A 26,417-nucleotide genomic window follows, 5' to 3' on the forward strand; every position below is an offset into this window, starting at 1 on the left:
ATAAGTTTGAATTTGTAAACTTTAAAGTGTTACCTATTAGTTTTGAATATGCAACCTTTTAAAGCATTGCCTTTTCTTTTGGATATGCAATCTATACAAGTGTTACCTTTTCTTTTGGATATGCAACCTATACAAGTGTTGCTTTTTCTTCTGGATATGCAACCATACAAGTGTTGTCTAATAATATACAAAATATGCAACTAATAGAAGGGTGGCTTTTTTGGTAAAAATAAAAATTATTTTTGTAATAAAAGTACAAAAAAATAAAATTTACAATAAATTTTTTTGTTCATACATGTGTAATTATTTTAATTAATAAATAAATTTGTGCACAATAGAAAAAATTTATAAAAGAGACAAAATAACTAATAATAAAGTTCTAATTAAAATAGATATTAAAAAGTTCAATTAGTATTTCAAATACATGTTCATCAATAATTCTCAACAAAATAATAAAATTCTTGTCTAATAATAATTGTCATAACAAAATAGTAATTAATATTTATCAAAAAGATGTCAATCTACTTGTATATTTTATATCCATGCTTGACTTGTCCCATATGCTAAATGCCTAAATCTGCAAATAATACACAACAAAAAATAAGCAACTTATCATTAAAACTGAAAAATTATAATAAATTTTTTTATGACATTAAATACTATAGATATAAAAGCAATAAATAGGTCTGAAAAACTCCTTCTAATGTGGCCAAGGTATAGGACGATGGGATTTCGTTGAAACAAAAGATATATTCAAACACAATCAATGCGAAAAATGAAAGCTTAGTTAATGTCATGAGGCCACAGTCCAAAATTTAATCAATTTAGCAACAAATTCCACATCTAACTACATATATATGTTCACTAAGATCTAACGAACACATACTAAAAGTCTTCTCATTAATGATTTTATTAAATTTAAATTTTTCTTAAATTTATCTTAAAGTTTTCTCAAATAGTTAATCATTCTCAATCTGCAACTCTTGCCACATCTTAGTAACCATTCATGAAGAAGAAGAAGAATAAGAGGCTGATGATGAAAGAAATAAAAAGAATAATAGAGATGGTGCTGTTGCATGAAAGGGAACCCAGTAGAAGAAGAAGAGGCACCAGCTCCGAGTGCAAGCAACTGTTTTCGTTTTCTAGAAGATTCCAAAGCTTGTGCTTCTTTCAATCTCTTAGCAGCACCACCTCCAATTGGGAGAGCATTGCTTTCAAGAATGGCTTTGTCGTCATAACAGCTCACGTCGAAGTTTGTAATGACCTTAAGGCCTTTGAACTTGATGGCTGCTATGTCATAAGCTTCTGCAGCCTTTTCTTCCGTACCTGCTGGTGGACGAAATTGTGATCAACAATAATGGCTCTTTGGCATGTACCTAAAAACTAACTCAACACTTTCTTTCCACAATTCCATTCAACTTAACCAGCAAGTGTACTGGGTCATCCAAGTAATACCTTACGTGAGTAAGGGTCGATCCCACAGAGATTGTTGGTATGAAGCAAGCTATGGTCACCTTGTAAATCTCAGTTAGGCAGATTAAATGGTTATGGGTTTCGAAAATTAATAATAAATAGAAAATAAAAAGGGATAGAAATACTTATGTAAATCAATAGTGGGAATTTCAGATAGGCGTGTGGAGATGCTAGAATCCTTTCGAATCTCTACTTTCTTATTGCTTTCATCCAATCCTTCTTACTCCTTTCCATGGCAAGCTGTATGTAGGGCATCACCATCATCAATGGCTACTTTTAATCCTCTTGGGAAAATGGTCCTATGCGCTGTCACTGCACGGCTAATCGTCTGGAGGCATCACCCTTGTTGATAGCTACATCCCATCCTCTCAGTGAAAATGGTCCAAATGCTCTGTCACAGCACGGCTAATCATCTGTCGGTTCTCAATCAGGTTGGAGTAGAATCCCTTGATTCTTTTGCATTTGTCATCACGCCCAGCCTTCAGGAGTTTGAAGCTCGTCACAGTCATTCAATACCGGAATTCTACTCGGAATACCACAGACAAGGTTAGACTTTCCAGATTCCCGGGATCCTACGCGGAATACCACAGACAAGGTTAGACTTTCCGAATCCCCATGAATGCCGCCATCTATCTAGCTTATACCACGGAGATTTTGTTGGGGAATCTAAGAGATATGCGCCCGGCCTAAGGTAGAACAGAAGTGGTTGTCAGTCACGCGCGTTCATAGGTGAGAATGATGATGAGTGTCACAGATCATCACATTTATCAAAGTGTTATGCAGCGTATATCTTGGAAAAAGAATAAAAGAGAATTGAATAGAAAGTAATAGTAATTGTATTGAAACTTGAGGTACAGCAGAGCTCCACACCCTTAATCTATGGTGTGCAGAAACTCCACTGTTGAAAATACAGAAGTGAAAAGTTCAGGCATGGCCGAATGGCCAGCCTCCTGAATGATCAGAAGACCGAATGATCAAAGACTAAACAGTCAAAAGATTAAACTGTCAAAAGATGTCTAATACAATAGTAAATTATCCTATTTATACTAGACTAGCTACTAGGGTTTACATGAGTAAGTAATTAATGCATAAATCCACTTCCGGGGCCCACTTGGTGTATGCTTGGGCTGAGCTTGATCTATCCACGAGCTGAGGGTTTTCTTGGAGTTGAACTCCAAGTTATAACGTGTTTTGGGCGTTCAACTCCGGATCATGACGTGTTTCTGGCGTTTAACTCCAGACAGCAGCATGTACTTGGCGTTCAACGCCAAGTTACGTCATCAATTTCCGAATAAAGTATGGACTATTATATATTGCGGGAAAGCTCTGGATGTCTACTTTTCAACGCCGTTGAGAGCGTGCCATTTGGAGTTCTAGAGCTCCAGAAAATCCATTTCGAGTGCAGGGAGGTCAGATTCCAACAGCATCAGCAGTCCTTTTGTCAGCCTTTTTCAGAGTTTTGCTCAAGTCCCTCAATTTCAGCCAGAAATTACCTGAAATCACAGAAAAACACACAAGCTCATAGTAAAGTCCAGAAATGTGAGTTTAACATAAAAACTAATGAAAATATCCCTAAAAGTAGCTTGAACTTACTAAAAACTACCTAAAAACAATGCCAAAAAGCATATAAATTATCCGCTCATCACAACGCCAAACTTAAATTGTTGCTTGTCCCCAAGCAACTGAAAATCAATTAGGATAAAAAGAAGAGAATATACTATAAATTTTAGAATATCAATGAATATTAATTATAATTAGATGAGCGGGACTTGTAGCTTTTTGCTACTGAACAGTTTTGGCATCTCACTTTTTTCTTTGAAGTTTAGAATGATTGGCTTCTCTAGGAACTTAGAATTTTGGATAGTGTTATTGACTTTCCTAGTTAAGCATATTGATTCTTGAACACAGCTACTTATGAGTCTTGGCCGTGGCCCTAAGCATTTTGTTTTCCAGTATTACCACCGGATTCATAAATGCCACAGACACATGACTGGGTGAACCTTTTCAGATTGTGACTCAGCTTTGCTAGAGTCCCCAGTTAGAGGTGTCCAGAGCTCTTAAGCACACTCTTTTTGCTTTGGATCACGACTTTAACCACTCAGTCTCAAGCTTTTCACTTGGACCTTCATGACACAAGCACATAGTTAGGGACAGCTTGATTTAGCCGCTTAGGCCTGGATTTTATTTCCTTGGGTCCTCCTATCCATTGATGCTCAAAGCCTTGGATCCTTTTTACCCTTGCCTTTTGGTTTTAAGGGCTATTGGCTTTTTCTGCTTGCTTTTTCTTTTTCTTTCTATTTTTTTCGCCATATATATATATATATATATATATATATATATATATATTTTTTCGCAAGCTTTCTTTTTCACTGCTTTTTCTTGCTTCAAGAATCAATTTCATGATTTTTCAGATCATCAATAACATTTCTCCTTGTTTATCATTCTTTCAAGAGCCAACAATTTTAACATTCATAAACAACAAGATCAAAAGACATATGCACTGTTCAAGCATTCATTCAGAAAACAAAAGGTATTGTCACCACATCAATATAATTAAACTAAATTCAAGGATAAATTTGAAATTCATGTACTTCTTGTTCTTTTGAATTAAAAATATTTTTCTTTTAAGAGAGGTGAAGGATTAATGGATTTTATTCATAGCTTTAAGACATAGTTACTAAACACTAATGATCATGAAGTAGAGACACAAAACATAAATGAACACAACATAAAAACCGAAAAGCAGAAAGAGATAAGAACAAGGAATGAATCCACCTTAGTGAGGTTGGCGCCTTCTTGAAGGACCAATGGTGCTTTTTGAGCTCTTTTATGTCTTTTCCTTGCTTTTGTTGCATGATTCCTAGTAATTTTGGTGTTCCTATCCTTAGTTGCTCCCAATAATTGTGTGGAGGGCAATTTATCCCCTGAGGTATCTCAGGGATCTCTTGATTTGCAGTCAAATGTTCTACCACTGAGCTATAAACCCTTTACATGAGTCTTTCCATCTCCCATGACTCAGAGGTGGAAGCTTTTGTCTTCTCCCTTTTTTTTCTCTCTTTTTTTTGGATGTCTCTGGCCTCAGGTGCCATTAATGGTTATGGAAAAGCAAAAGGCTATGCTTTTACCACACCAAACTTAGAAAATTGCTCGCCCTCGAGCAAGAGAAGAAAGAATAGAAAAAGAAGAAGATATGGAGGAGATGGAGGGATGTGTGTATTCGGCTATATGGGTGGGATTGGGTGGGAAAGAGAATTTGAATTGTAAAGGTAGGTGGCGTGTATGGGGAAGAGTGGATAGATGTGAGTGGTGAATGAAAAACAGAAGGGATGACCATGAATGTAGAGAGAGAGGGTGAGGTAGGTGGGGATCCTGTGGGGTCCACAGATCCTGAGGTGATCCTGTGGGGTCCACAGATCCTGAGGTGTCAAGAAATTCCATCCCTGCACCAAATAGGCATGTAAAATGCCTTTGCACACCATTCTGGCATTTAAACGCCGAGTGGTGCACATTCTGGGCGTTCAACACCCATATGTAACATGTTTCTGGCGTTGAACGCCAGTTTCATGCTTGTTACTGGCGTTCAGCGCCAGCTTTTCCTCTAGGCACATTCCTGGCGTTCAAACACCAGAATGTTGCTTGTTTCTGGCGTTCAGCGCCAGATTCATGCTCTGTTCTGGCGTTGAACGCCAGCCAGATGCTCCTTACTGGCGTTGAACGCCAGTCTATGCTTCCTCTAAGGTGTGGTTTTTCTTCTGCTATTTTTGATTCTGTTTTTAATTTTTATATTTTTTTCGTGACTCCACATGATCATGTACCTAATAAAACACAAAATAACAATAAAATAAAATAAAATAAAAATTAGATAAATAAAATTGGGTTGCCTCCCAACAAGCGCTTCTTTAATGTCAATAGCTTGACAGTGGCTCTCGTGGAGCCACAAGGTGATCCGGTCAATGTTGTATAGTCCCAACACCAAACTTAGAGTTTGGATATGGGGTCTTAACACCAAACTTAGAGTTTGGTTGTGGCCTCCCAACACCAAACTTAGAGTTTGACTGTGGGGGCTCTTCTTGACTCTGAACTGAGAGAAGCTCTTCATGCTTACTCTCTTTTGTCACAGAGGGATGGCCATGTGCCTGAAACACAAAGTAGTCCCCATTTAATTGAAGGACTAATTCACCTCTGTTGACATCTATCACAGCTCCTGCTGTGGCTAGGAAAGGTCTTCCAAGGATGATGCATTCATCCTCTTCCTTCCTAGTGTCTAAGATTATGAAATCAGCAGGGATGTAAAGGCCTTCAACCTTTACTAACACGTCCTCCACTATTCCATAAGCTTGTCTCAATGACTTGTCTGCCAATTGTAATGAGAACAAGGCAGGTTGTACCTCAATGATCCCCAGCTTCTCCATTACAGAGAGTGGCATAAGATTTATCCCTGACCCCAGATCACACAGAGCTTTTGCAAAGGTCATGGTGCCTATGGTACAAGGTATTAAAAACTTGCTAGGATCTTGTCTCTTTTGAGGTAAAGTTTGCTGAATCCAGGTATCCAGTTCACTAATGAGCAAGGGAGGTTCACTTTCCCAAGTCTCATTACCAAACAACTTGGCATTCAGCTTCATGATAGCTCCTAAATATTGAGCAACTTGCTCTCCAATCACATCTTCATCCTCTTCAGAGGAAGAATAGTCTTCAGAGCTCATGAATGGCAGAAGGAGATTTAATGGAATCTCTATGGTCTCTATATGAGCCTCAGATTCCTTTGGATCCTTAACAGGAAAGTCCTTCTTGCTTGAGGGACGTCCCAGGAGGTCTTCCTCACTAGGATTTTCGTCCTCCTCCTCCCTTGTGCATTCGGCCATATTGATTATATCAATGGCCTTGCACTCTCCTTTTGGATTATCTTCTATATTGCTTGGGAGAATACTGGGAGGAGTTTCAATGACTTTCTTACTCAACTGGCCCACTTGTGCCTCCAGATTTCTGATGGAGGATCTTGTTTCACTCATGAAACTGAAAGTGGCCTTTGACAGATCAGAGACTAGATTGGCTAAATTAGAAGTGTTTTGTTCAGAATTCTCTGTCTGTTGCTGAGAAGATGATGGGAAAGGCTTGCTATTGCTCAGCCTATTGCGTTCACCATTGTTAAAGCCTTGTTGAGGCTTTTGTTGATCCTTCCATAAGAAATTTGGATGATTTCTCCATGATGAGTTATAGGTGTTTCCATAAGGTTCACCCATGTAATTAACCTCTGCCATGGCAGGGCTCTCAGGATCATAAGCTTCTTCAGAAGCTGCCTCTTTAGTACTGTTGGATGCATGTTGCCATCCATTCAGATTTTGAGAGATCATGTTGACCTGTTGAGTCAACACTTTGTTCTGAGCCAATATGGCATTCAAAGCATCAATTTCAAGAACTCCTTTCTTCTGAGGTATCCCATTATTCACGGAATTCCTCTCAGAAGTGTACATGAATTGGTTGTTTGCAACCATGTCAATGAGTTCTTGAGCCTCTTCAGGCGTTTTCTTTAGGTGAATAGATCCACCTGCAGAATGGTCCAATGACATTTTTGAAAATTCAGATAGACCATAATAGAATATATCTAATATGGTCCATTCTAAAAACATGTCAGATGGACATCTTTTGGTCAGCTGCTTGTATCTTTCCCAAGCTTCATAGAGAGATTCACCATCTTTTTCTTTGAAGGTTTGAACATCCACTCTCAGCTTACTCAGCTTTTGAGAAGGAAAGGATTTATCTAAGAAGGCAGTGACCAGCTTATCCCAGGAGTCCAGGCTATCCTTGGGTTGTGAATCCAACCATATTCTAGCTATGTCTCTTACAGCAAAAGGGAAAATCATGAGTCTGTAGACTTCAGGATCAACTCCATTCGTCTTAACAGTCTCACAAATCTGCAAGAACTCAGTTAAAAACTGGTAAGGATCTTCAGATGGAAGTCCATAAAACTTGCAGTTCTGTTGCATTAAAGCAACTAGTTGAGGCTTAAGCTCAAAATTATTGGCTCCAATGGCAGGAATGGAGATGCTTCTTCCATCAAATTTGGACGTTGGCTTTGTGAAGTCACTAAGCATTCTCCTTGCATTATTATTATTTTCGGCTGCCATCTCCTTCTCTTGTTCTAATGTTTCTGAAAGGTTACCTTTAGATTGTTGTAATTTAGCTTCTCTTAATTTTTTCTTCAAAGTCCTTTCAGGTTCTGGATCAATTTCAACAAGAGTGCCTTTTTCCTTGTTCCTGCTCATATGAAAGAGAAGAAAACAAGAAAAGAAGAGGAATCCTCTATGTCACAGTATAGAGATTCCTTTATGTTAGTAGAAGAAAAAAGGGGAGAAGAATGTAGGAGAGTAGATTCGGATATTTAGATGGAGAGAGGTGAAGAGAAGTGTTAGTAATTAAATAATTAAATAGAATAAGTAAGAGGGGATAGAGAATTCGAAAATAATTTTAAAAAGGGGTTAGTAATTTTTGAAAATTAAAGATAAAATATAATTAAAATTAAAATTTAAAACAATTAATTAATTAAAAAGAATTTTTTGAAAAAGAGATGAGATATTTTCGAAAATTAGAGAGGGAAAAGAAGTTAGGTGGTTTTTAAAAAGATAAGAAACAAACAAAAAGTCAAAGAGTTAGTTGAAAAAGATATTAAAATCAAATTTGAAAAGATAAGAAGATAAGTAGTTAGATAAGATATTTTGAAATCAAAATTTTGAAAAAGATAAAATTTTGAAAAAGATAAGATAAAAAGGTAAGATTTTTAAGAAAAAGATATTTTGAAAAAGATTTAATTTTTAAAATGACTTAGCTAACAAGAAACTACAAGATAAGATTCTAGAATTTAAAGATTGAACCTTTCTTAACAAGAAAGTAACAAACTTCAAATTTTTGAACCAATCACATTAATTGTTAGCATATTTTTGAAAATATGATATAAAAGATAAGAAAAAGATTTTGAAAAATAATTTTTTTAAAATTTTCGAAAATAAGAAAAAAAAAATGAAAAAGATATGATTTTTGAAAAAGATTTTGAAAAGATAAGATTTTTAAAATTGAAATTTTGACTTGACTTGTAAGAAACAACTAATTTTAAAAATTTTTGACCAAGTCAACCCAAAATTTCGAAAATTTGGAGAGAAAAAAGGAAAAGATATTTTTTTGATTTTTGAAATTTTAATTATGAGAGAGAAAAACACAAACATGACCCAAAACATGAAAATTTTGGATCAAAACACAAGATGCATGCAAGAACACTATGAATGTCAAGATGAACACCAAGAACACTTTGAAGATCATGATGAACATCAAGAACATAATTTTGAAAAATTTTTGATGCAAAGAAAACATGCAAGACACCAAACTTAGAAATCTTTAATGCATGGACTCTAACAAATGAAAAATGCATATGAAAAATAACAAACAACACAAAACAAGAAATCATCAAGATCAAACAAGAAGACTTGTCAAGAACAACTTGAAGATCATGAAGAACACCATGAATGCATGAATTTTAGAAAAATGCAAGAAAAAAAAATTTTAAAGCATGCAATTGACACCAAACTTAAAAATTGACTTAAGATTCAAACAAGAAACACAAAATATTTTTGGTTTTTATGATTTTATGATTTTTTTGGATTTTTATTAATTTTTTTGAAAATATTTTTGGAAAAACGAAAAAGAAAAGAAAAATTTTGAAAAAGTTTTTGAAAAGAAAATTACCTAATCTGAGCAACAAGATGAACCGTCAGTTGTCCAAACTCGAACAATCCCCGGCAACGGCGCCAAAAACTTGGTGGACGAAATTGTGATCAACAATAATCGCTCTTTGGCATGTGCCTAAAAACTAACTCAGCACTTTCTTTCCACAATTCCTTTCAACTTAACCAGCAAGTGTATTGGGTCATCCAAGTAATACCTTACGTGAGTAAGGGTCGATCCCACAGAGATTGTTGGTATGAAGCAAGCTATGGTCACCTTGTAAATCTTAGTTAGGCAGATTAAATGGTTATGGGTTTCGAAAATTAATAATAAATAGAAAATAAAAAGGGATAGAAATACTTATGTAAATCAATAGTGGGAATTTCAGATAGGCGTGTGGAGATGCTAGAATCCTTTCGAATCTCTACTTTCTTATTGCTTTCATCCAATCCTTCTTACTCCTTTCCATGGCAAGCTGTATGTAGGGCATCACCATCATCAATGGCTACTTTTAATCTTCTCAGGAAAATGGTCCTATGCGCTGTCACTGCACGGCTAATCGTCTGGAGGCATCACCCTTGTTGATAGCTACATCCCATCCTCTCAGTGAAAATGGTCCAAATGCTCTGTCACAGCACGGCTAATCATCTGTCGATTCTCAATCAGGTTGAAGTAGAATCCCTTGATTCTTTTGCGTTTGTCATCACGCCTAGCCTTCAGGAGTTTGAAGCTCGTCACAGTCATTCAATACCGGAATCCTACTCGGAATACCACAGACAAGGTTAGACTTTCCGGATCCCCATGAATGCCGCCATCTATCTAGCTTATACCACGAAGATTCTGTTGGGGAATCTAAGAGATATGTGCCCGGCCTAAGGTAGAACGGAAGTGGTTGTCAGTCACGCGCGTTCATAGGTGAGAATGATGATGAGTGTCACAGATCATCACATTCATCAAAGTGTTGTGCAGCGTATATCTTGGAATAAGAATAAAAGAGAATTGAATAGAAAGTAATAGTAATTGTATTGAAACTTGAGGTACAGCAGAGCTCCATACCCTTAATCTATGGTGTGCAGAAACTCCACTGTTGAAAATACAGAAGTGAAAGGTTCAGGCATGGCCGAATGGCCAGCCCCCTAAATGATCAGAAGACCAAATGATCAAAGACTAAACAGTCAAAAGATTAAACTGTCAAAAGATGTCTAATACAATAGTAAATTATCCTATTTATACTAGACTAGCTACTAGGGTTTACATGAGTAAGTAATTGATGCATAAATCCACTTCCGGGGCCCACTTGGTGTATGCTTGGGCTGAGCTTGATCTATCCATGAGCTGAGGCTTTTCTTGGAGTTGAACTCCAAGTTATAACGTGTTTTGGGCGTTCAACTCCGGATCATGACGTGTTTCTGGCGTTTAACTCCAGACAGCAGCATGTACTTGGCGTTCAACGCCAAGTTATGTCGTTAATTTCCGAATAAAGTATGGACTATTATATATTGCGGGAAAGCTTTGGATGTCTACTTTCCAACGCCGTTGAGAGCGCACCATTTGGAGTTCTGTAGCTCCATAAAATCCATTTCGAGTGCAGGGAGGTCAGATTCCAACAGCATCAGCAGTCCTTTTGTCAGCCTTTTTCAGAGTTTTGCTCAAGTCCCTCAATTTCAGTCAGAAATTACCTGAAATCACAGAAAAACACACAAGCTCATAGTAAAGTACAGAAATGTGAGTTTAACATAAAAACTAATGAAAATATCCCTAAAAGTAGCTTGAACTTACTAAAAACTACCTAAAAACAATGCCAAAAAGCGTATAAATTATCCGCTCATCACCTGCATGCAACAATTTTTCTTATATTCACATTATTTATTATAATTCACCTTTCATTTTTCTCTATTATTTATCTTTCTTACTAAATGTTCCTAAGTAAAGATCTTTGTTTCCGGCGACCCTTCCAATTCTTGCTTGCCATCTCCCATGTTGGTGATGCCTAATAATAACAATAATAAATTATATAAACTCCATTGGTGATGATTACAGAATATAGATTAGATAAATTAATCTTGATTAGAAACCATGTAACTCCACGATACATTGATGCACCTCTCGAGAAACCAATACTTTTCCTGCAATTGATGAACAAAAAATAACTGAGTTTGAATAATATTCTACTCAAGAATATTCATTGCACTAGTACAACCTTCTTATGGTGGCTACAAATTCTTGTCTTGTCATGTGTTTCATTTCATCCAATTTTTCTCATAGTTGCTGATCTGTAAAAATAGTGATAGATACGGAGTTATATATAGAATTAATTGATTGAAGTGAAGCATCAAGGTACATAGAGTAAATTACAAGAAAGTTGGTAGTAGTGGATGTCCCCCAATACTTCAATGCAGCCAAATCATAAGCCCTAGCTACTTTATCTTCTTTATTATATCCACCTGCATTTATATATTCATACCAATTAAATAAACTAGATTCTCCCTAAACACATAATAACAAGAAGGAATCAAAGAGAGACTCTTACCCAAATACACTGAAGGAAGAGAGAAGTCGCATTGCATTCATGAAAATCACAAGAGAAAAGTCATAAAAACCTTGATTGAATGTAAAAATAAAATAAAATACAATAAAGTAGTAGACACACACCTACCTTTTCTTGATTGTCCTTCCCTTCTGCAGCTATTATCCCAAAGATGAGCTTCATATCTTCCAGTCCATCTATGTCTATTTATTTATTTTTTTCATTAATTAATATTGGAATATACATGGCAGGAATTTCCAAATTAAACACAAAATAATGAAATTGAAACCTTGTTACGCCATGGTATATTAAAGTTCTCTGGCCAAAGGTATCTAGAGTTCTTCTATTAGAAGGTGGGGCTTCAATAATGCTATTATTGTCACATCTGGTTGTTGATGAATCCTTATTATTATTATTATTATTATTACTACCACTTCCCATGGACAATGTGAGTGCTTGCAGATTATTATTTGTTTGAAACTGCTGCTCCTCCACCTCATAGTTGCTGTTTTGCTGTAACGGCAAGAGACTGTTACCGGTGAAGAGGTGTGTAGTGAGGGCAACAAGATCTGATGATGATGATGAATCTTCCTCTGCCTTCCTCACACTAAGAAAATTTGCTACCTTTGGAACTTGATCATTCTTATTGCTGTTCTCACCACCATTTATCACACTATTCCAATCTGTATGTAACATACAAGATAATATTAGAATCGAAGAAACATAGCTACTAAGAGCAAGGTTATTAAATAATTTCTAGATATATATACCAATGCTGATTCAGTGCAACAATCACACTTATAATTAAGTTCACACTCGCTGATTCAGTGCCTATACTCAGACACAACAATCTATATTTGGTAATTGCATATATTCGGTAATTGCTCAGTTAATTAAAACAAGTGCTAAAATAGAATTGAAAAAGAACGGTAGAATCATCAATACCTCCTGAAGAATGCCAAAAAATGAGAATCTCACAAAAAATGCGAGCAGTGATAATCGAACAGTGACTAGCGGTGATGAACACGAGTAGAGGATCGAAGCTTGACGAAAAAAGAAGCAGAGATTGAAGCTCAACGAGTAGATGATGGAAATCTCAACGACCAGGGAATCGAAACTCAACGAGAAGAGGAGCAGAGGATCGAAGCACATTCACGAGCAAAGAAGATCGAAGCTCATTCTTGAGAGAGATTGAGATTGAAGCTCAATAAAGGAACGCGCTCCATCATCGAATAGATTGAAGAACCAAAGAGGAACCAAACATTTGGAATGGATTGGGGATTTTGTGATTTTTTTAATTAAAATATTTTAGGAATTTTGTTAGGGTTGGAGTTTTAGGAACGAAACATTTTGGAATGGATTGGGATTTTCTTCTCTTTTTTTCTGCACGATATAACTTATTTTTATTTTTTAAAAATTTTTAAAATTTTAAGCAACATTTAAAAAGTGAAGTTTAAAATAAATTTAAAGACAAATTTTAAAAAAAGTAATATATTATTTTTATAATAGTTGTGTTTGTATATTTAATATAGCAACACTTGATAAGTGTCTTTTAATTTATTAAAGACATCACTTATAGTGTGTTGATTACAAACTTGTTGTTATAATTCTATTTTATTACTACTAGTATAAAATGTTGCTTATATATATATTGGACAACATTTTTTAAGTGTTGTCTTGAACATATGTTGCAATAACTAAAAAATGTTGTAGTGAGTTTAGAGATTACCATAGTTTTGATACCTGGTTTTCTGGAAAAAAAGATAGAAAATAAATTAAACGAGTGTCTAAATTTGATTACTAATGATTTAGGCAAACATTTCCATCTTGAGGCACAGATTAATAAGAACATCAATATCTTGCAACAAGATAACTGGAGTTCAGGTTTTGATCTTGACATTCCTCACTAAAAAGAATCTTATATCTTATACTTACTTTGTTAATGGTGCAACACTTGGTTCTATTGCAGTTTTTTCAAGAAAAACCACCAAAGAGTCATGATCACATCAGAAGATTCCGAAGTCCAAATATTAGAAGGCATGGAACTTGTTCAGACATTTAAAGATAGAATACTCAATACCAATGCTAGGATAGTAATATTCTACAGCACGAAAGATTCAACTAAAGTTGTCGTTTGTAACATTCATGTGCTTTATAAGAGGAAAACTTAAGCTAGGTTAGGTAACTACAGCTTGTTGTATAGGCCGTTATTTATTTATTAATTTCTATGATATCCAATAATGTCATTTATTTTATATAGCCAATTCTTTCTACTAGGATAAGAAGAAGTTGCAAGTGTCTGAAACCTTTTAAGTTCTAAATGTTTTACCATGCTAGTTTCAGGATTGAACTTTTAGCTAATTAACTTTAGTTTTCTATTCATTGTAACACCCCAATTAGCCTAAACTTTACCTTGCGTCGTAAAGCAAAGGTTAATAAGAGATTACGAAAATTCTAAGCTTATACATATAATATATAGAAATAATTAATGTAATCTAGAAGCCCGATGAAGGATATAGCTCAAAACCAGGATTTAAAAGCGCAAAACATACTAACGAAGCTTCTAACTTAGAGCACAAGAAACAGATGTGATATAACAAAAGATAAGGAGTATGATATCATAATAATCTAGCCACGGCTTGCGGAGTTTAAGCCGGCTAGTCATATATACAGACTAATAGAAACTTGACAGTAAAAAGAGCTTATACAAGTTTTGTTCTCTCAATACATGCCTCTAGGCCAAAATAAAATACAAAAGTGAGAGATATATAAACAAAATAAACCAAAAAGACTCCAAGAGTAATAGGATCCTCTGCTTCTGTCACCATCCAAGCAACTCACCGAGGTGGGTTGCGGCCTGCATCTGAAAAATACAACAGAAATATGGTATGAGAACCGGAGGTTCTCAGTATGGTAACAGTGCCCAGTGATGTAGGATATAAGACCCCGGGACGCCAAAGACAATCCTAGACTTCATATCCATCACACGATTCATCTTAAGACATAACCGAAATAATAAAGCATATATATATTCATAGAAATAAACAAGGTACTCTATCTTAGGGGATTTCTATTTTAACTAAACACCGCTGTTCCACAGCCTCCACCTGCCTATCCTCCATGCGATCGTATCGCCACCGCCTACCTAACCTCCTTAGCACCATACAATCACAATTAATACAAGCAGGTAAAACACAAGTATTTTACATATACAGCAAGTAGTGAAACTAGCATTTAATCATATTATTCATTTAGACAAGAATTACAATTAGGCAAAACAAACAAGACACATAGAAAATGCACATGATGAATGTCTATCTTATTGGCTCGTGATATCACTTGTCGGTTTATAAATGCCAACCCGACACATCCTTTCGGATGTCGCCTTTCTGCCACGTCTGAGGATATAGCGCCTGGCACGCTTTTGTTCCGAGCATATAGTGCCTGGCACACTATCGTTCCGAGGATATAGTGCCTGGCACGCTCTTGCAGTAATGGTGTTTTTGCGGAAAACGAATTTCCAACACACATAACTAATCGGCAAGTATACCGGGTCGCATCAAGTAGTAATAACTCACTTAGAGTGAGGTCGATCCCACAGGGATTGATGGATCAAGCAACTTTAGTAGGTGATTAGTTTAGTCAAGCTAACATTGATGAGTGAGAATTGTTGCAGCAGAATGTAAATAGCAATGAACTTAAATCGTAGAATGTAAATGGCAGGAAACTTAAAGAGTAAGAAAAGTAAATTGACAAAATCTTAAATGACAAGAAATGTAAATTGCATCAAATGTAAAGGGGGCTGGGTGCTGGAAATTAGAGAAAGCAATAGATTAAGCAACTGGAAATTTAAATTGCAGAAAATGTAAATGTGCAGAAAATTAAATAAAGCTCAATGTGAACAGAAATGTGAAAGTGCAGAACGCAGGAAAGGAAATTGCAGAAAAGTAAACGTAGCAGAAGACTGAGATCAATTCTCAAATCTCAAAGAGCATTTGACAATTTCAATGAAACAGTAAAAAAAACAGAAGAGTAGCAAAGAGCTCAGCTAAATTGCAAAATAAAATTGATCTCAGGGAATCAAAGAGACTAGAAAACAAGTCTAGATCTCAAACCCTTCCTTGATTCAACAGCAGATAGATTGAAGAAGAAAATGAAAATGAAAGCAGTAAGAGAACTTTGATTCAAAATTGCAATTCACTAAAATTATGCAGCAAGGCAAACAAAGAGAAATCTCAGAGGGAGAATGAAACAGAATTCCTTCACTTCTCAATCCAAGATTTTAAACAGAAAGGAAACTTAAGAGAGAGAGCTCTCAAATTCTAATACTCTCTAGTGGAGTTAGCCTTTCTAATGGAGCCTCCCCTTTTCTCTGAAATGAGAGTGATGCCTTTATATAGGCTTTACAAAGTGAAAATGAAAATGAAATTAAAATAAATTACAATAAAAATCCTAATCTAATTGATCCTTGTGCCTTTGAGAGATGATAATGGGCTTAGCTTGCTTTGGATTTGAGGGAGAATGGGTCTTGGATGGCCTTGGTTCAATTGGTGAAGATTTGAGTTCAAAGGGAATTTTAATTGAATTTTGGCCCATGTTGCTCCCAGGAGGCTGCTCTGCTCTTGTGGAGGGCAGAGCAGGGAAGCCTTGTGTGGGGATCCTGCTCGTGTGTGTTGTACGCACCAAGCCCCTTGACCGTGCCAAATTGTGCGTGACATGCTTCCCTGGGCCGTGTCATGGTGCGTGCCTTGCGCCCAAGGAATGTTGCTCTGCCCTCCTTGTGGGCAGCGCAATGGTGCTTCCAAGAAGAGTTCCCAAGTTCAAACCTTGGTGAAAGCACTCCACTCAAATTTTCTTACATTTTCTTTGGGAGAGAGCACGATACTGCTCTCCAAGAGAGCAGTCTGCTCTCCTTGAGGGCAGCATTTCCTTGGTTTCCTTGTGTCTTCCTCTTCGAGCCTTGGTGGAAGCATTTTGGTTTATTTTCACTTATTTTTGGCTCTTAAAGATGCCTTTCACTCATGCCTCAATTGTATGCCAAATATGGATTGCTATTTATCGTTGGAAAGCTCTGAATGTCAGCTTTCCAACGCAACTGGAAGCACATCAATTGGACGTTTGTAGCTCAAGTTATAGCCCTTTGAAGTAGGCATGGTCATGCTGTGAGCGCCCCAAATTTAACTTAGCGAAAATTTGCTCCAACCTTACTTTGTTTTCACGATATTGCCCTGCTTTTGGCAAGGGCAGGGCAGTGTGCGTGCTGGTTGCTTCCTCCTTTGATTTGGTCATGGGCCACGCTTTTAAAAGCGTGGCCTAAGACTCCAAAGTGTACCCCAACTTCAAAGTGTACCCCAAAGCTCTTTTTTTCTCCTTTTTGGCTTATTTTGTGCTTCTTTGCTTCTTTTTCTTCTTATTTCCTACAAGATTTATAAAATTAAAAGATCAAGGAAATATTCCAATTAAGCACAAAAGAATGCAATATTTAAGCACAAATCATCAATTTCTTGTATGAAAAAGCATAGAAAAATAGGTATATGATGACATGTCATCACAACACCAAACTTAAACCTTGCTTGTCCTCAAGCAAGAAAAGAATCATGCAATAAAGATTGACAATCCAAGGTAAGAAGAATAGCAACTCAATGGTCATGGTTAGCTAGTTTTCTATGCATGCTTCAATCACAAAAGAAATGTAAATGATTGATGCTTCTATCTAGCTCATTTTATGAAATCTTTTTCTTATAATTCTTCCTTGAAACAAGCTTTTGATTTTTTTATTAGCTTCTCCTTTTAGGTGCTTTGCCCCATGAGTTGATAACAAAGCTACGACTTCTAAATGCTTTGTTTTCAAGTATTACCACTTGATACATAAGCACCACAAGCATTTAATTAGAGGACTTCATTAAGCTCATTTTTCTTTTCTTTTCTTGACTCTCTAATCATTGATGCTCAGAGCCTTGAGCTTTGAGGGAGTGCTTTTGCACTTGAGCCTAGCCTTGACTTCTAAGTGTTTTGTTTTCAAGCATTTGGCTTGATACATAAACACCACAAGCACTTAGCAAATAAATTGCCATTGGTACTCAGAGCCTTCAGCTTTCTCATTCTTTCCCTTTTTCTTTTCTTGCTTTAATTGTATTTGCTTCTTCAAGGTTTTCATGATTTCAAAAGATTTCACAAAATGTCCTAGATAAAAACTTCAATTAAATAAAATCTAATGCAATTGAGCAACAATTAATCATACTAGCTTTCCAATACTTGTATGCACATGCTAAAATCTTCTTTAATTCCTTGTTTGTTTATGATCATGATGTTTTACTGCTTTTGAACTCACAAAACTCAAGTTGGTAGTCATAATGGTACAGCACCATGTTGTAAATCAAATTCAAGCTATGCTTAGTCATACCACACATGCATACAAAAAATATAAAGACAATCATGCAATTTAAAGTGCTGAAAATAAAGGAGAGGAAAAGGAACTTTACAACCTTGTAGTCCATCTTCTCTATTGTTGTCATTTTCCTCTCATTCTTCTCTTTCCCTTGCCAAACTCAGAATGCTTGCTCATCCTCAAGCAACAATTAGAACAATGGCTATGGGGCTAAGATGGATCATGAATGTCTTGCACAATGAAATGTGAGTAGCACATGTGTTTTAAGCAAGCAAAATTAAAGATAATAATCAAGGCACAAGAGACAGAGACATTGTGATTACAAACATAAGATGGTGTGCATGATACATTGCATAAAAATATAAGTGGCACACCAAACTTAGTGTGACACTTTCACTTGGAATTAATGCAAGTATCTTGTAAGAATTAGAACCAAATTTTGTTGCATAGCAATACCAAACTTAGAATGCAACCATATGTCAATTTATTTAAACTAAAACTAAACAAAAGAAACTGTTATTTGTTGAATACAATCACCAAGCCAAGATTTGTCATGAATAAGGATCTCTTGGTGATGTATTAACAAAAACAGTTAATAAAAGAAAACAAAAAAATTATAAAAAAATGACTAAAATAAAGAGAATGCAAACAAAATGTCAAAACAAAAGAAAAATAACAATGCAAAGGCAATATGATTATGCAGACAAGTGATGTTGCTGGATGAGTTGCATAGAAAAATAAGTGGCACACCAAACTTAGAATCTTAATGTGACACTTCCATGTAGAATTGATACAATCATCCAAAAGGGATTGAAAACAATTTGTTGCAAGGCAATACCAAACTTAGAATGTGATCATATGCCAATTTATTGAAATTTAAACACAGCAAAGAAAGAGAATAAACCAAGCAGAGAAATGAAATGTTACCTAAGGTTGGGTTGCCTCCCAACAAGCGCTCTTTTAGTGTCATTAGCTTGACATATTGTTCTTCACTTTCTTCCTCTTCTTCCAGTTTGTTAAGAGGAATGACCTCAAAGGGGGAGAAGATTCAGCTACTGTCTCTTGTCTTGGCCTTTCCTCAGCAAGCTTCCTTTTGCAAATGGCTTGATTGATCTTGCTTGCTGGATCAGGGACAGGATTGGTGCTCTTGTTAGTTGCCTTCACTTCTTTGGATTTATGAATTGGTTGCTGTGTGATTTTTGGAGTTTGATCTTCATCCAGAGCCTTTTGAATTGGTGGTTCAATGAGCTTGTCCTTCATGTGCCTCTCTGTTTTCCTTGAGTTTGGACGTTCTTGATTATCCTCCTCACTAGCTTGTTCTTCCACTTCCTCTTTTACACTCAACATTTGCTTTAATAGCTCTTTCATGGAGGAGGTTTGTTGATCTTCCCAAGCTTTCTTCATCTCCTTTTCATATTTTTCGATCAGTGTTGAGCATCTTTGGTCCAGGGGAGTTTGAGGAGGTTGTGAGTGTTCAGGTTCTCTTGTCATCTCAAGTGCAGTTTTAGGTTCAAATGTTTCCACCACCTCTTCCTTCTTTGCAATTTCACTTGATATAGGGACCTTTTGTTTTTATTTTTCCATTTTCTCCTTCCATGCTTTCGACAATTGGCCTAACTGCACTTCCATATTTTTGAGGGAGTTTTCTTGTTCTTTCTGGTACTTCTCTTTCTCCTCCGCAAATCTTTTGAGCATGGACTCAAGCTTTGAGATTCTTTGGCTATTGGAAGTTTGTGTGAGTGGTAAGTTTTGAAAGGGCTTTTTGTTGAAGCATGGTCAAGTGATGATATCTTTGGATGAATATCATATGGAGCATTAGAATTCCTTTCTTAGCCACCATTGGAATTATGACTTGCATCATTTTGTGGTGGAGGGAAATATCCCATATGGTTTTCTTGCTCATCTTGTGTCTGTGAAGCAAATCTCCATGGATTGGAGTGCTTAGAATTTGTATTTTCTTGGTGATATTCCCAAACACCATTAGAGATCGGTGATGGTGGGTGATATCCCATAAAATTTTGTTTGACCATAAGATGAGTTGAACTCCATTTGTATTTGTAAACATCAATGAAATTTGAAATTCATGTCACAGAGAAAGAATTTCTTAGTGAGGCAATAGCTCAAACACCTTGCTATCAATTTAAAATAGAGAACAAAAATAAAAAAATGCTTGATCTAGACTTCTCACCTACTTAATCATTGTTGATCTAATCAATCCCCGGCAACGACGCCAAAAACTTGATGGTGTTTTTGCGGAAAACGAATTTCCAACACACATAACTAACCGGCAAGTATACCGGGTCACATCAAGTAGTAATAACTCACTTAGAATGAGGTCGATCCCATAGGGATTGATGGATCAAGCAACTTTAGTGGGTGATTAGTTTAGTCAAGCTAACATTGATGAGTGAGAATTGTTGCAGCAGAATGTAAATAGCAATGAACTTAAATCGCAGAATGTAAATGGCAGGAAACTTAAAGAGCAAGAAAAGTAAATTGACAAAATCTTAAATGACAAGAAATGTAAATTGCATTAAATGTAAAGGGGGATGGGTGCTGGAAATTAGAGAAAGCAATAGATTAAGCAACTGGAAATTTAAATTGCAGAAAATGTAAATGTGCAGGAAATTAAATAAAGCTCAATGTGAACAGAAATGTGAAAGTGCAGAATACAGGAAAGGAAATTGCAGAAAAGTAAACGTAGCAGAAGACTGAGATCAATTCTCAAATCTCAAAGAGCATTTGACAATTTCAATGAAACAGTAAAAAAAAATAGAAGAATAGCAAAGAGCTCAGCTAAATTGCAAAATAAAATTGATCTCAGGGAATCAAAGAGACTAGAAAACAAGTCTAGATCTCAAACCCTTCCTTGATTCAACAGCAGACAGATTGAAGAAGAAAATGAAAATGAAAGCAGTAAGAGAACTTTGATTCAAAATTGCAATTCACTAAAATTATGCAGCAAGGCAAACAAAGAGAAATCTCAGAGGGAGAATGAAACAGAATTCCTTCACTTCTCAATCCAAGATTTTAAACAGAAAGGAAAATTAAGAGAGAGAGCTCTCAAATCCTAATACTCCCTAGTGGAGTTAGCCTTTCTAATGGAGCCTCCCCTTTTCTCTGAAATGAGAGTGATGCCTTTATATAGGCTTTACAAAGTGAAAATGAAAATGAAATTAAAACAAATTACAATAAAAATCCTAATCTAATTGATCCATGTGCTTTTGAGAGATGATAATGGGCTTAGCTTGCTTTGGATTTGAGGGAGAATGGGTCTTGGATGGCCTTGGTTCAATTGGTGAAGATTTGAGTTCAAAGGGAATTTTAATTGAATTTTGGCCCATGTTGCTCCCAGGAGGCTGCTCTGCTCTTGTGGAGGGCAGAGCAGGGAAGCCTTGTGTGGGGATCCTGCTCGTGTGTGTTGTACGCACCAAGCCCCTTGACCGTGCCAAATTGTGCATGACATGCTTCCCTGGGCCGTGTCATGGTGCGTGCCTTGCGCCCAAGGAATGTTGCTCTGCCCTCCTTGTGGGCAGCGCAATGGTGCTTCCAAGAAGAGTTCCCAAGTTCAAACCTTGGTGAAAGCACTCCACTCAAAATTTCTTACATTTTCTTTGGGAGAGAGCACGATACTGCCCTCCAAGAGAGCAGTCTGCTCTCCTTGAGGGCAGCATTTCCTTGGTTTCCTTGTGTCTTCCTCTTCGAGCCTTGGTGGAAGCATTTTGGTTTATTTTCACTTATTTTTGGCTCTTAAAGATGCCTTTTACTCATGCCTCAATTTTATGCCAAATATGGATTGCTATTTATCGTTGGAAAGCTCTGAATGTCAGCTTTCCAACGCAACTGGAAGCACATCAATTGGACGTTTGTAGCTCAAGTTATAGCCCTTTGAAGTAGGCATGGTCATGCTGTGAGCGCCCCAAATTTAACTTGGCGAAAATTTGCTCCAACCTTACTTTGTTTTCACGATATTGCCCTGCTCTTGGCAAGGGCAGGGCAGTGTGCATGCTGGTTGCTTCCTCCTTTGATTTGGTCATGGGCCACGCTTTTAAAAGCGTGGCCTAAGGCTCCAAAGTGTACCCCAACTTCAAAGTGTACCCCAAAGCTCTTTTTTTCTCCTTTTTGGCTTATTTTGTGCTTCTTTGCTTCTTTTTCTTCTTATTTCCTACAAGATTTATAAAATTAAAAGATCAAGGAAATATTCCAATTAAGCACAAAAGAATGCAATATTTAAGCACAAATCATCAATTTCTTGTATGAAAAAGCATAGAAAAATAGGTATATGATGACATGTCATCATGCAGCATAGAAAGAAAACAACTACAACATATACTTCATCATAAATCATTCCAAGGATATAGTGCTTGGCACACTATCATTCCAAGGATATAATTCTTGGCACACTTTCCACATCCAACAAGTCCATTCACCTTAAATCCTCACTAGTCATCACCATTTCTCATCTCAATTCACTTTCAACTTATCAATTCTCAACATTCCAAGGATATAGTGCCTGGCACACTCTCTTTCAAACACGATCATTCCAAGGATATAGTGCCTGACACACTCTCAACATTCATCAAAATTCATCATTTCCATCAACACCCTTAAACATTCATATTTCTCATGTTTATCAGTTTCTCAACTCGTTGTTAGTACTCACCAAGCTCACTGCTCTTCCCTCTCTTTTAACCAAACTCATTCTCAATATACCAAAACCTAAACCTCCGTTTGCTAATTTTTCATAAAAATCCTCAACTAAAACCCTTAGGTTATTTCCCACATCCTCATACTCAAAAACAAGCAAAAAAGTCTTAAGATGGTGTTATAGAATCTTACAATCTTGTTGGGAAGGTGAAATAGTTGAAAACAAAGTTAAAATTTAAGAAACAGGGCGTGTGCGTACGCACAAGGGTGTGCGTGCGAACGCTCAGAAGAAGTTTTTGAAAGTGTGCGTATCACAGGTACTAAATTTTGTAAGGTTTGTTCACTCGCACAAGGTGTGCTAGGGCCCCCAACAGATGACCCTTCCCAACGTGTGCGTGCGCACAGGGCTGTGCGTACCCACAGGTTGCAATTCCTCATTGGTATGCACGCGCACAAGCTGTGCTAGCGCTGCAAACAGGGAGCCTTCCCCTGCGTGTATGTATGCACAGGTCTGTGTGTCCATACAGGTCAAACTTTTCACACAGTTGTGCGTACGCACATACCAGAAATCACAAAATTCTTCAACTTTGCAGAATTTCAGATTTTTACACCATTTTTTGAATGATCATAACTCCCTCTACAAAATTCCAAATTTTACAAACTTTATATCAAATCGAAGGATTTTCAAAAATTTTTAATTCTAAGCTAGTTTCAACAAATTTTGAAAACTGAGACAAAAGTTATGATCGAATAAAGTTCACCAAAAACAACTCTTACCAAATACCATAATTTCCATAATTTCTTACAAAACACAACCAAAACCATACCAAACCATTCCAAACTCCATTTTTAACCAAATCCTATCCTCTTGGATCACAATTTCACAATCTATACTAATCTTCCACCACACTTCATCATTCTCAGTCTCAAATATCAACATATAACATTTGCAAACAATTTTCCTCCAACACATTCACCATTCATCACTTTATCATTATCAATTTCCATCATTAAACTCATTCATGCTTCATATCCATGATCAACAATTATCAAACATCCAAATTCATCATACATCATAATCTCAACATCATCATCAATCACAATAACCAATAATCAAAATCATCATCAACATCCATCTTCAAATCTCAATACCCACCAACATAAATCTTTAATAATAATCATCTAACACTATGTAACTCATCACATTCAAACCCATTTACCTACATTCAACCTATCATCAAGCATACATTTATATACAATCAAATCGTACATTCACATCTATCAGCATATCTTAGGGTCAACTAACTTAAGTGTCCATGAATATTATATACTACATAGAGGAAACCGAAATCATACCTTGGCCAATTCCCAATATGAACCAAAACCCCAAAAGAGCACAAGGTGAGCTTTTAACCAAAAGCAAGCCTCCAATATGACTCCAACAAGCTCCAAAAGCTCCCAAACTCACAACAAACAAGCTATATACATACCAATCATTACTAAATATTCTAGGGCTCAACATAAACATAAAATCACAAGAGTTTCAAGAGCTCTTACCTTGTCCAACAGTTTTGGAAGCCAAAACCTCAAACAATCAAGTGCTAGAGTTTACTTAAACACCCAAAATCAAAAGATTTTACTCAAAAACCAAACCAAAAACTCAAAATGCACAAGGGCACGAAAACTGGGCAAGGAAACTCAAAAATCTTACCACAAAGCTTGAATAGAAGTGACGGGATCAATGAGAGCTTCGCGTAGCTACTGACGGCACGCGAATCGGAGCACTGTAGCTCGAGATATCGCGGATTGAAGGGAGAAGTGAGTAGTGCTTCTCTTTTCTCCCTCTTCTCTCAAATCTGGGGTGTGTGTGTGTGTGTGTGTGTGTGTGTGTGTTATGGCTGAAGTGTTCATTAATGAACCCTTATATATGTTTGGCTTGGGCCCAACTTGGGTCCGGTCCAACCCGTTAGCGTTTTTAGCCCGTTCGGCCCAACTTTGGGCCAAACCTTTAACACTAACGCCCGGTTTTCCACTTCTAATATTTTTCTAAGGTTTTCAGCTGTTTTCACTTTTATTTGTGCAGCACCGAGCAGACTTGAACCGGTTCAACCGGTTTAACAGTCGGTCCGCAGTTTTTTTCACGGTTTTTCGCCGAAAATATATTTTCTGACTCGGAAAAGCCTACTGAGTCCAAAAATCATATTTAAATTCCCGAATTCTTGTTCTGACTTTTTGAAACCTAATTTGGGTATTTAAATTATTTTATTCATGAAAATTCTGGTTCTTACATCCTCTCTTCCTTAAAAAGATTTTCTCCCTCGAAAATGCTAATCAGCATGCTTTCGCTGCGACACTCTAATTATCGTTGTTAAGAATTTGAAATTGTTTCCTTTAAACCGAATACCAATTTTGTACCACTTTTCAAAACCTTTAAAACAAGTTCTATATAAATGAGTTCACTGTTAAAACTTTTTCAAAAGAGTCAAAAATCATTTATTTGTAAATCAATCATTTTAAAGCATGATTTTTTCTAAATTCATTGAAACCCTTAAATAAAAACCTTTCTATTTGAATCCCTTTTGGATAAGTGAAATTACAACCCAAAATCACAAGTGAACAAAATCATACATCGCACTTTCCTTTTTAAATCGTATCAGTTGATCAAAAGCTCCAATCCTAGTTTCAAAACCAAATCATTTAAACTAAAGCTCCAAACCAGATTTGAAAATCATTCTAAGCCTTAAAACCGTAAAAATCATAGTTAAAAATCGCAAAGGCATCAGTCGGTACTTCCGTTGCCACTAGTACTGAACCGCACCCATCACCCATACAGGGAACCGACAAGACTTCTAGTCATGCCTGGTAACCATTCCGGCACGTCCACTCTGATCGTTCGTCATCACAAGTACGAAATCCTCGGCTACCGCCACTAAAATCCTCCTTTCCCATGGTTCACTTCCAACAAAACTGTAAGCTCTTATAATCCTAACGATGGCTTCACAAAAGATAGAACTAAGCAACCCTCAAGTCCAAGAAATATAGTACTCAAAGCATACTCTTACCTCTCGTCGGAGGATCCGACCTCGTCGCATCACATGCATCCAAAGTAAGCACATGGTGGGACTGTTTTCTGACCCGTGTTCTGGTTTTTCTTACGACGGCAGTTCTTGGCTAAGTGGTCAGGTAGTCCACAAGCATAACGCAGATGACTCCCCTTCATATGGTGAAACTGGGCGTTGTCCCTTCTGTAGTCCCCTTGACTTAGCAGATGTTGAGGAGCGTATCCATCTTTCTTGAAGCTCTATCCCCTTGGTCCAAGGTGATCATCACGCTCCCTACTAGTATTTCCTCCAGAAGTCTCCTTTGACAAGGCTACCATCTTTGCGTATTCTTCAACCACTCTTGCCTTGTTCACCAAATCGGAGAAAATACGAATCTCCATAGGAGCCACAGCAGTCATGATGTCGTCCTTCAAGCCCCTTTGATACTTGATACACTTCCAACTTTCATAGGTCTCTGGGCACCCTGACACGCCTTAGAGAACTTACAAAGTTCCTCAAATTTGCTTGTATAATCTGCCATAGACAAGGAACCTTTCTTCAGCTGCATCAGTTCCATCTCCTTCGCTTCCTTTGCAGACTCATGGAAGTACTTCTTGTAGAAGGT

General features: G+C 36.7%; 1 pseudogene; it reads right to left on the reverse strand.

Annotated features, from left to right (window-relative positions):
• Positions 1 to 534: 534 nt before the first annotated feature.
• Positions 535 to 26,211, reverse strand: LOC130979621 (AP2-like ethylene-responsive transcription factor PLT1; annotated as a pseudogene).
• Between the last annotated feature and the right edge of the window lie 206 nt (positions 26,212 to 26,417).

Source organism: Arachis stenosperma, chromosome 1 (assembly GCF_014773155.1).
Source record: "Arachis stenosperma cultivar V10309 chromosome 1, arast.V10309.gnm1.PFL2, whole genome shotgun sequence".
Lineage (NCBI taxonomy): Eukaryota > Viridiplantae > Streptophyta > Magnoliopsida > Fabales > Fabaceae > Arachis > Arachis stenosperma.